General features: G+C 38.4%; 1 pseudogene across 1 annotated transcript; it reads right to left on the bottom strand.

The window, feature by feature from the left end:
- Positions 1 to 10,029, bottom strand: LOC114291932 (dihydrolipoyllysine-residue acetyltransferase component 5 of pyruvate dehydrogenase complex, chloroplastic-like; annotated as a pseudogene). Its single transcript, XR_014364395.1, has 8 exons — positions 9,168 to 10,029; positions 6,133 to 6,326; positions 6,009 to 6,025; positions 5,778 to 5,783; positions 1,962 to 2,026; positions 837 to 906; positions 614 to 702; positions 1 to 144 (listed from the first exon to the last, which is right to left on the bottom strand). The product of XR_014364395.1 is annotated as a dihydrolipoyllysine-residue acetyltransferase component 5 of pyruvate dehydrogenase complex, chloroplastic-like (transcript).
- Positions 10,030 to 10,900: the final 871 nt, after the last annotated feature.

Below are 10,900 nucleotides of genomic sequence, written 5' to 3'. Positions count from 1 at the left end.
CACAGACAAGACGGAAGTAATCTGAGACTGTATGAAGAATTATAGTGTAAGGTCTTTAGGATCCTCAATTATCTTGGCTAGAGTTTGCAAGAATGAAGCCAGATCCGCACCATATATGACACGATGGTCAGCTGTAACATTTACCTGTAGAAATTGCATTTTATAGTATAAGAATTCAATACATTCCTCCTAAAGTTTTTCCAAATAAAATAATGTCCGTGAGACTGTATAACATTTTCTAGGATTTTTTTTGTTTTTTGTTTTTTGACAGATCTGTAGAAAACGTTTTCCTAATATTTGATTTCATTGAAACTAATGTACTAGTGACTTGGCGGGGTGGTGGTGTTCCTAGTAGTGGTGGTGGTAGTGGTGTTGGCGTGGTGGAGGTGGAGGTGGTGGTGGTGATGGTGGTGGTGGGCTAATGATAGTGATAGTGTGGTGATATTGGTAAGATTTTAGTTTGGAAAACGTTTTCTAATTTCATTTTTCGCCCAAATAAGCTTATTTACTATTGATCATAGAAAATATTTTCTGTTAACATTATTTTTCGAATGTCCCAAATGCCTGAAAGTGCAAAACAGAGCATAGGAGAAAAATAAAATATATACTATACCTTCATCTGGTTTTTCATGCCAATCCGACCATCCTTGGCACCTACAGTACAACAGTGGGCTGAGATGCTCCAACAGCCATGATTGCACCCTGGATAGGTATGATCAAGCAACATAGTGGTTAAAATTGCAGGTCATACACAACTCTGTAAAAACTATACTAGCCTCAAAACAACATAATCTAGCAAAAGCAATGCCATTTTAATTTAAATTTGGGCACTCAACAGTTCCTGGTGGCAAATGGCATCAAAGCGATCCACACCAAACATTCCAAGATTAGAGAGAGTAAAAGTGCCTGCAACACCACCAAGAAATCATAATAAGAAAACACACAACACAGTTATTTCGTAAGAAAGTTGAGTGAAAAGAAGAGTAATGCTTCTTAGACCCATAATGCCCTCGATGCCACAATGAATCAGCGAAAAAATTATATTCATTGTCTGTCTTGGGATCGATGTTACTTGGGCTGGTTTATTTATGTCACAAGTTCAGCTTCTAGCCAATCAGTTTCTAGTCTAATATCATTTCCTCCATAATTTCAAGGGAAAACTCTATACACCTGTTGTTAAATCGGGATACGAATCGTGTATCGTTATATAATTTTTTTGAATCGCATATCATATCATATCGTGTATCGTAAGATACTTTAATACCTTTAGAAATAGGTAGAAAAATAAATATAGTTATAATAAACAAATATCTTATGAGAACAAAACACCAAATAATGTATAATTCTGTCAATTGCAAAAGCAAAGTTCCTTAAATTATATACATGTAGCAATCATATTATCTTCACGAGGCATAAATTAATAACGCAAGATTCTTAATACCATACAATAGATATGTCAAAAAGGTTGAGAAATAAATTAAAAAGTACCATTCTTATCTCAAAAATAACTTTTTTTTTTAATAAGTTAATGAAATTTTTTTACAATATTAATTTACATAAAATAATTTGAATTTTTTTCTTTCAAATTTGCTAAAGAAATTTAACTATTTATGTAACATATGAATCGTATTATGTATTGCGTATCGTATCGATTTCCTTGTGAAAGGTGTCGAATCGTAAGATACAAATTGTGAATCGTAAGATACTGACAACATTGCTCTATACATACATAAAAATCATACAAAAAATTCACAAGAATGAATAGTAGACAAAATGAGACAAGGAAATATATCAGCACCAAAAGGACTTATGATATAAATAGAGATTAATCGGTTTGTGGGGAAAATCCATGAAACAATTAAGAATCAACTACTGTGGAAAATATAAATAAAAAACAGAATATTTATCAAAAAATAAATAAATAAATAAATAACAGAGCATATAAAGATATCACTACATACCTGTACTGTATTCATGGGGTTGCAGCTGCGTGGCTCGGGCCTTATCAACTAACTCCTTCCATTTTCTTGACAAGTGTAAGATAAATTGATGTATATTATTGATTGATATATTACAAGATTGTTGTGTATATTGATTTGTACAAGAATTCCTATTATATAGGAGATGATTCTGGAGTAGGTGAGGAGTGAGTGGTGGAGGTAGGTTTGGTGGAGTGTAGTAGGTGATAGGAGTGAGTGGTGGAGGTAGGTTTGGTGGAGTGTAGTAGGTGATTTACATTTACATTAACAGCCCCCCTCAAACTCAAGGAGGATAGGTACTAGCCAACTTGAGTTTGGAGAGAGGAACAAAACAGAAAAAGAAACTGATAAATAAAAATAAAAAATAGGATAGGAGACACTGTATGGTCGTGTCAGACCGTTGTAGTAGACAGTTTATGGGGTCATGTCGGACCGTTGTAGCAGACAGTTTACGGGGTCATGTCGGACCGATGTAGCAGACACTGTGTGGTCGTGTCAGACCGATGTAGAAGACAGTTTATGGGGTCATGTCGGACCGTTGGAGCAGACAGTTTACGGGGTCATGTCGGACCGTTGTTGAAGCTGACCGGAATCAATGTCGGGACAGTTTACGGGGTCATGCCGGACCGATGTAGAAGCTGACCGGAATCAATGTCGGGACAGTTTACGGGGTCATGTCGGACCGATGTAGAAGACAGTTTACGGGGTCATGCCGGACCGTTGTAGCAGGACAGTTTACGAGGTCATGCCGGACCGGTGTAGAAGACAGTTTACGGGGTCATGTCGGACCGTTGTAGCAGACACTGTGTGGTCGTGTCAGACCGTTGTTGAAGACAGTTTATGGGGTCATGTTGGACCGATGTAGAAGCTTGTGGTGGTGCACCAAGGGGGCGACTTAGGGAGTGCGCCATGGGGTGGCTTGGGTGGTTCGCAGGGTGTGTAACTGTGCTCACCATGATATATGTATAACCCCCCCCCTCAAACTCAAATAGGTGTGAAGAGAGAAACCTATTTGAGGTTGAAACAAAGGGAGTGATAAAGCTGGCCGGTGTAGAAGACACTGTATGAGTGTGTATATAGGCTGCCCAAAAGATATACATGGATGTAGATATCGAGCCCTCAAAAGGTGTGTCCGCACCCTCAAAAGGCGTGCCATCAAAAGGCGTGCCCAAATGCATCAAAAGGCGTGCCAGTTTGTCGGCGAGAAGAGGCGCGCGATGCGCGTGGCTGCCTCGGCTATTTAACCAAGACAGAGCTGAGGCAGAGGCGAAGACAAACAATTGGCGAAAATCCTCTGAAAAACTCTTCGTTTTGCTGAGAAGGTTTTGCGGAGAAGATACTCTGTAACACTCTCTATAACACTCTGTTGCCCAGAAAAAATGGCTTCGTCTTCCCGCGGGCTGCTTACCCTCTTTCCCGACCTCAACGAGTCCACAGGAGAGAGAACTGGTGCGGTGGCCAGTGAACCTCAACCAAACACTGCTGGGTTTGCTCCGCTGAACTTTCCGATGCGGTCTGTGGAGCAAAAAATGGCGGTGCAGTCGGATGTGGAAGCCAATCAGTATACGTTGAAGGCATGTGTGGAGTCCATGACGGCGGTCACAAACTTGTCGCACCGGCTGCAGAGTAGGACAAATGAGGTGCAGCAATTAAACTCTCAGCTGGCTCTGCTCCAACGCATGTATAAGGATGCGCGAGCAGAGATAAGCGTGCTAAGGGCAGAAAACAAGGAGCTGAAGCGGAAGGCCACCGTGATGTTCCGATTTGGAGGGCCGCCATATGTTGCAGTGGAGGAGCAGGGTGGAGTGATCGTGCCCAGTGGAGTGGGAAACACAGAGGTAGCACCGTCAAGGGCCGTCCAGGACGGAGGCAAGAAGAAAAGACCGGCGGCAGAGTAGAGAAGAAAAATCCCGCCTGTGGGTTTGAACATTTTTTTTTTTTTTTTTTTTTTTTGTTTTTGTTTTTTTTTGTTTTTGTTTTTTTTTTTTTGTGGTGTGTAATTGTGATCGGGGTTGATCCCGGAGATGAATAAAATAAGATAAGGTTTGGTGTGCAAATCGTTATCACACGGATATGTGAAAAACAGCAATAGTGTTTGGAGATGTTTTTTTTTTTTTTTTTTTTTTTTTTAATAATAATAATAATAATAATAATAATAATATATTAAGGTAGAAACCATATGTGCTGGTGAGAGTTGCATATAAAAGATATAAAGAGAGGTGTGATAAAGAAAAGAATGGTGGTGGAGAGAAAAGGATATGAGTAGTGGAAACATAATGATGATGATAAAATATGATGATGGAATTAAAAATAAAATAAAAGGAAATGATGATAGAGTTAAAAAAAAGAGTGCAGGTTGGGGTAGTGCCCTGCAAAAGAGATACTTTTGTGGAGTGGGTCACATGGGTGAGGAGAGAAGAGCCCAGGTCTCTACCATCTACCAGAGAAAGAGAGAGACCGTAGCAGCTTTGAACAAATTTTTTTTTTTTTTTTTTGTTTGTTTGTTTGTTTGTTTGTTTGTTGGGTGTGTATATGAGGTGCATGAAGTGACTGTGTGCTAGAGATAGATAACCAGAGAGAGGGAGAGGGCCTCGTGTGGCTGCTGGATGTGATCGGAGACCGAGAGAGGAGAGGGGCCAAAATCAGAGAGATAAAGAGAGATATAGAAAGGAGTTGCTCTCTTTCTCTCTCTTCCCGATGAACAATTTGTAGGGTTTGAAGAAACAAGTGATTGTTGCTTTACGGAAAATTTAGGAGATTCAGTATGGCGGGGCCGCTTGATCAATGCACAAGGCCTTGCTGTGAGGAATCCTCTAGTTATGATGAAAGAAAAGAACTGCAATCAGATGAGGAAACAGAAGCACGTGAACGATCTCATGGCTGAACTGGGTCGACTCAGGGAAGAGAATAGTTGTGTTTTTACGAGGGTGACTGGGATGACTCAGCTGTGCATGAATTTTGAAGCTGAGAACTCGGTTCTAAGAGCTCAGGTGGCTGAGTTGACTCACAGGTTGGACTCTCTCAATGAGATCATGGAATGCTTGAGCTCCAACAACAACAATGGAGTGTTTGAAGGGTCTTATGATCGGATGATCAACGATGGTGATGATTTCTTGAACCCGTGGAATTTGCTTTACGTGAATCAACCCATCATGGCTTCTGCAGATAACATGCTCATGTACTCATTCTGATTCTGATTCTGATTATGATTCATAATCTGGATATGTTATCTTGTCTTAGTTTTTGGAGGCTTTCCAGTGCCTCGTCTCATCTCTCCAACGGCCGAGATCCTTGAGCAGAGAGAGTTGCCGAGAGATGATGAAGGAAGCCAAGTCCCTCCTCCAATGCTGCAGAGACAACGACGTCAATTTCTTCGACAACGCCGAGGTCGACGCCAACGGCCGAGCCGAGGAGATCATGGGTCAGGCGATCCGCGAACTGGGTTGGAAGCGATCCGACATCGTCGTGTCCACCAAGATCTGCTGGGGCGGGTCTGGACCCAACGACAAAGGCTTGTCCAGAGAACACATCATCGAAGGCACCAAAGCCTCGCTCAAGAGGCTTGAGATGAGATGGACTATGTGGATGTGATCTATTGTCATCGTCCTGATTTGTCGACGCCGATCGAAGAGACAGTGAGGGCAATGAACTATGTGATCGGATCTGGTGCTGCGGTGGTGAAGTGTTGTTGAAGAATCTGCCATTGAAGAAGAAATTAGGAAAATTTGGGTTTGTCCGGCGGGCGGCCAGGGGCGAGATTGCCGCCCGCCGGTGGAACGAAATTACTAGGTTCTTAACCTAGCTCTGATACCATGTAAGATAAATTGATGTATATTATTGATTGATATATTACAAGATTGTTGTGTATATTGATTTGTACAAGAATTCCTATTATATAGGAGATGATTCTGGAGTAGGTGAGGAGTGAGTGGTGGAGGTAGGTTTGGTGGAGTGTAGTAGGTGATAGGAGTGAGTGGTGGAGGTAGGTTTGGTGGAGTGTAGTAGGTGATTTACATTTACATTAACAACAAGGAATACATGTCAACCTAGAATAAGAATTGCAACAAGCCCTTTTTCACTATAACAACTCAAATCTAGAAACCCAAAGGGGCAACTAAAAGACTAGATAAGCAATATCAGATTTAAAATTCACCTTATCGGCATCTTGAAGCACAGGCGTACTCAACCCATCATCAATTGCCACTGTGACTGCAATGTTGATGCTGCCGTTATATGTAAAGTTCTTACCATATCTACAACTAGAGTTCACAACAGGATGTTTAATGAATGCAAGAGCAGTTGCCTTTGCTAGCAATGCTGCCATTGTCACCCCCTTCAACTTAATCTACAAATTATACAATGCAAATCAATTTTAAAAAATAGATAATACAGCACTAAATAATTATTATAAAGAATTAAAAATATGAATATTAAAAAAAAAAAATTCATCACATGATTTCAGAATCAGAAACATAAAAGCAAAATCGTTGCCTGCAATTTCAATTTTCTTCTGAAAAATTATGTGTAGTCCTGTGGTTTGCCTTATTTGATTAGTTTGATCATTGTAATTTTAATTGCATCAATTTTACCATTAAATTTTTCACATTGTGTCACTGGATAACACCCTTTAGAAATTGGATTGAAATTAAGAGACGTAATAGTCTATTAGCTTTCCTCGAAATGATTGAGGGTCAAGGTTCTAAAAAGAGGTTGTGGTCACTGTAACGGTGACGGTGACGATGGCATTGTTGCGGTTGCGGAGTGTAAAAGCCGTAATGTAACGGTTGTGGTAACTGGAATCGTGAATTTTTTTATTTTTCGCACAATTTAAAAAAAAATTACTGATACGCATATTTTTTTTTCCATAATCATATTTATTAGGTTTTAAAATAAATATTGATCAATTTTTGTAAATTTTTAAGTATGATCCAATAAATTTTATATTTTTAAATCATTATAAACTGAGTTTTTACATTTTATTTTAATAATTAATAACTTTATATGTCATAAATTCTTGTGGCAAAAATTTTTTTTATTGGAGTTAGATGTCCAAAATTATTTTTTTAATTATTATACTTGTAGAAGCATATGCAAATTTTAACTTGAATAGTTTTAAAAAAATAAATTATACATGCTAATGTAATCATATAAAAATAAAAAAAATAATAAATTATAAAGATTTTTTTTTTTTTTTTTTTGGGGTTTGGATCACTTGAATATTCATTCTCTTTTTGGATAACTTGTAAATAAAAATAAAATAAACTAATCAAAAAAAATTGGCATGTATAAAATATGTATTAATATATAATTATAGGCTAAGAAGCACGGACACTTCTAGGAAGGTGACGTATCCGTGTCGGGTACGTGTCGGACACCGACACTCTTTGGACACTCTCAGGACACGTGTCCGACACTCTTCAAAACATGTCCTATTGTTTAAAAACTTGGACACTCTTTGGACACTTGAAGGACACACGTGTCAATCGTTTAAACACACGTGTCTAACGATTAGACATACGTAAAACTAATTATAAGTTTGAACAAAATAACTTAAGATACAATAATAAAATAAAAACCATATAAATTTATACGAATTAGTGTCATATTGCATTTTTTATTATCTTTGAATGATATATTCATATATATATAACATATAATAAATATATAAAATTATATATTTCATGCGTGTCCTCCTCGTGTCGTGTCCTGCATTTTTTGAAAATTAACGTGTCGGCGTGTCCGTGTCGTACTCGTGTCGTGTCACGTGTCCGTGTCCGTGTCCATGCTTCTTAGATTATAGGTGTTATGTTTTCTAAATATTTTACAAAAAAATCAATCACTAACTATTATATATAAGATAAACAATGACAAAACTAAGAAAATAAATAAGAGTCTATATATATATATATATATATATTTTAATCAAGCCAAATAGATAATGACCACGTTTATTATTATTATTATTATTTTCAAACAATATATAGATAGACACACACAAACAAAATGATTGAGTGATAGAAGCTGAATAGAATAGCATAGGTCTTACAGCTTCAACAAATCAATAATATGTTCTTCATCTTCGTTCTTCTCTCTCTCTCTTTCTCTATCTCTTACTCCTCCATCTTCCCTCTTCATCTTCCCTCTTCTCTCTCTATCCCTCTTCTCTCATTTTCAACTCTTTTTTTTTTTTTTTTTTTTTGTATTTTTTCACAAGAAGCAGTTCGGAACTGTTACGTAACGGTGCGTAACACGCCGTTACGGCACCGTTATGATTACTACGGCAGCCACTACGGCCGATGCACTTGTGAATCTCAATCACACTGCAAAAGCGGTCGTAACGGCTGGCGATAATCACCACAATCGTTATGTAACGGTTGCGGCCGCTTTTTAAAACCTTGGGGGTCGACTTTGGATTTGAAATTTTCTATTCCATTTTAATGCATCATTTTGCCTTTAATTTCTTAGCAGATGTTATCAATTAGATTAAATTGACATAATATATATATAAAAAAAAATTAAAGGATAAGACTGATACAATTGAAACTACAAAAACTAAATTAACACAATAAGCAAAATGCATCATACGTCTATAATTTATCTTTTTCAATTTGAATTTTCTCTGATTAATAAGCTGGTTGGCTGATCCCTGATTTTAATTTCATTTCCTTATCATTCATCTAAACATAAAGGGCTATTTTTCCTTTCTTCATTCCCTCGTACATTACTTTCTAGAACTTGTGTAAATAATGTGTGCAGTATAAAGTTCATGATGGAGAACCCACTAGGTTCATCCTATTAACTTGGATCATATCTTCAAAATTTGAAAATCCCAATGCAATTGTCTTTTTTTTGTTTTTGGGTCGTTGTTGTTAGCCCAACCATACTACAAGGCAAATGAAATCTCAATTATTTTGTTTTTGTTTAATCTATAGCAGAACATACAATCCTTAAATGTTTGGAATTGTCGAAGTGACAATTAGTTTCTTACTAGTCAATAAGAATCTTGTAGTTCATAAAAATTGGGGACAATATAATCCTTCTGTGAGGGGCCATCCTATCCAACTTTCATTGAACTTCCAAATCTAAATCTCCTAATTTTTAAAATCTGGATTGCATTTCAGTAACACAATCAAAATTATCACTTCCTAAAACCAGGAATGAAAATTAAACTTGGGAAAATCATTATCTTCTTGTACAGAGCATCAAGTGCATCAGTTGTGATAGAGTACCCAACTCTGAAAGTTGGAACAGCAAGGCTCTCAACCATGTTTCTACTAACAGCACTCTGCATTATGGTAAACGGAACAACCGAACCCAACTCAATCCCCGGACTCGGCATCGCCGCCTCAACGCCACCGCTCGCACCACCACCGGCGGCGGCGGAAGCCTCAACATCCTTAACGACAAATCCTCCCCATCGGCCCACTCCCCTCCACACCACTCAATTCCACATTCGCGAACGGCGACGCCACAATCCTCTTCCCACCCTCTGCCGCCGGAGTTTTCGATGCTGCGGCGATCTCTACTGCCGGTGGGGAATCGGAAACTGGAGAAGGAGGAGGAGAGGGTGAAGAAGTGGTGCCTTGGATTTGGCTTGGGCGATTTCGGACTGGGTCTCGGCGAGGAGGGCTATGGCGGAGGCGACGGCGCCTTCGTCGACGATGATGGCGGGGAGGTAGCCGTCGTAGAAGGTCTCGACGTCCATGTCGGACTCTCCCTTGGAGAGCTTGTCGCCTTCGGTCTTGACCCAGGACGCGATCTTGCCCTCCGTCATTGTCGAGCTTAGGGCTGGCATGAAGATCTCTCGGATCTTTGATTGAATTAGTGGTTTTTTTTTTTTTTTTGTAGTGGTGGTGAGAGAAGGGGGAGGAAGCCTGGAGGAGTGACGGCGGAGGGACGGCGAGGATTGGATGAATGGGGTGTTGAGAAGGTGAGCCATCGGTCAGTGGCTTGTGTATGGAGAGAGAGAGAGAGAGAGAGAATTGGAGGGAGGTGGGTGGAGGGCGGCGGCGGCGGCCGTTATTAAGTAAGCCGGAGAGAGAAGTGGGTGTTTTCTCGAACACGTCGAAACAAGCGGATGTCTCAACCACCTTGCCGGTGGTGAATGTGATGGCTACTTTTTCTTGTTATTCGTGTCCTTTTCTACACTTTTTGTTTTAAATTTTTTTCTTCTTTAATTGATTAGCGATGTAAATGGGATATTTTTTTTATGATCAGTGTTATTAAGATTTTATATTATAAAAAATATTTAATATTTTTATAATGTTTAAAGTCTCTTAATATTTATTTAGAAAAAATTCGATTCAGAGAATTTCTCTAGACACATCACAGAGAAAATTTTGAATTTTTCTGGATAAATCACAGAGAAAATTCCAAACAGGCAGAGAAAATTGAAATTTCACTGAATTCAAACTCTTTTAAGATATATTACAAACAAGTTAGAATCCTTCAAATCCTAAACATCTGTAATCTCATGATGAGCTTAAAATTTACTAAAAACCAAACCATTGCACATTATGGTTGGTGAGCATTGAAACAAAGAAATATACACAAACAAACTATAGATTTCCAAACTAAAGAATTTCTTTAGTCCAAACAAGAGAAATTCAATCGAAATTCAATCCACAGCAGAAAAAATTCGACTTGACAGAGAAAATCTTACCAAAATTTCTCTAGACTCACTTCAATTTAGAGAAAATTCTCTCAGTCCAGAGAAATTCACTTCAACCCCAGAGAAATTCACAAAAATCCCAGAGAAAATTTCTCTGGATTTTTGTAGAACTTTTTAGTTCATAAATTTGTGGGTCATTTGATCAATGGTAAATATTGTAGTGGGTAATTCCAGTCTTGTTCAGATTTGATTTTTGGTTTGTTTTAACTTATTAACAGTTGTTAGAATAAATTTATATGATGATTGGTTT

The sequence above is a fragment of the Camellia sinensis genome, chromosome 3 (assembly GCF_055761805.1).
Source record: "Camellia sinensis isolate YWXY chromosome 3, ASM5576180v1, whole genome shotgun sequence".
Taxonomy (NCBI): domain Eukaryota; kingdom Viridiplantae; phylum Streptophyta; class Magnoliopsida; order Ericales; family Theaceae; genus Camellia; species Camellia sinensis.
Note: the sequence above shows the minus strand (reverse complement) of the source record. Positions and strands in the feature narration are given on the sequence as shown.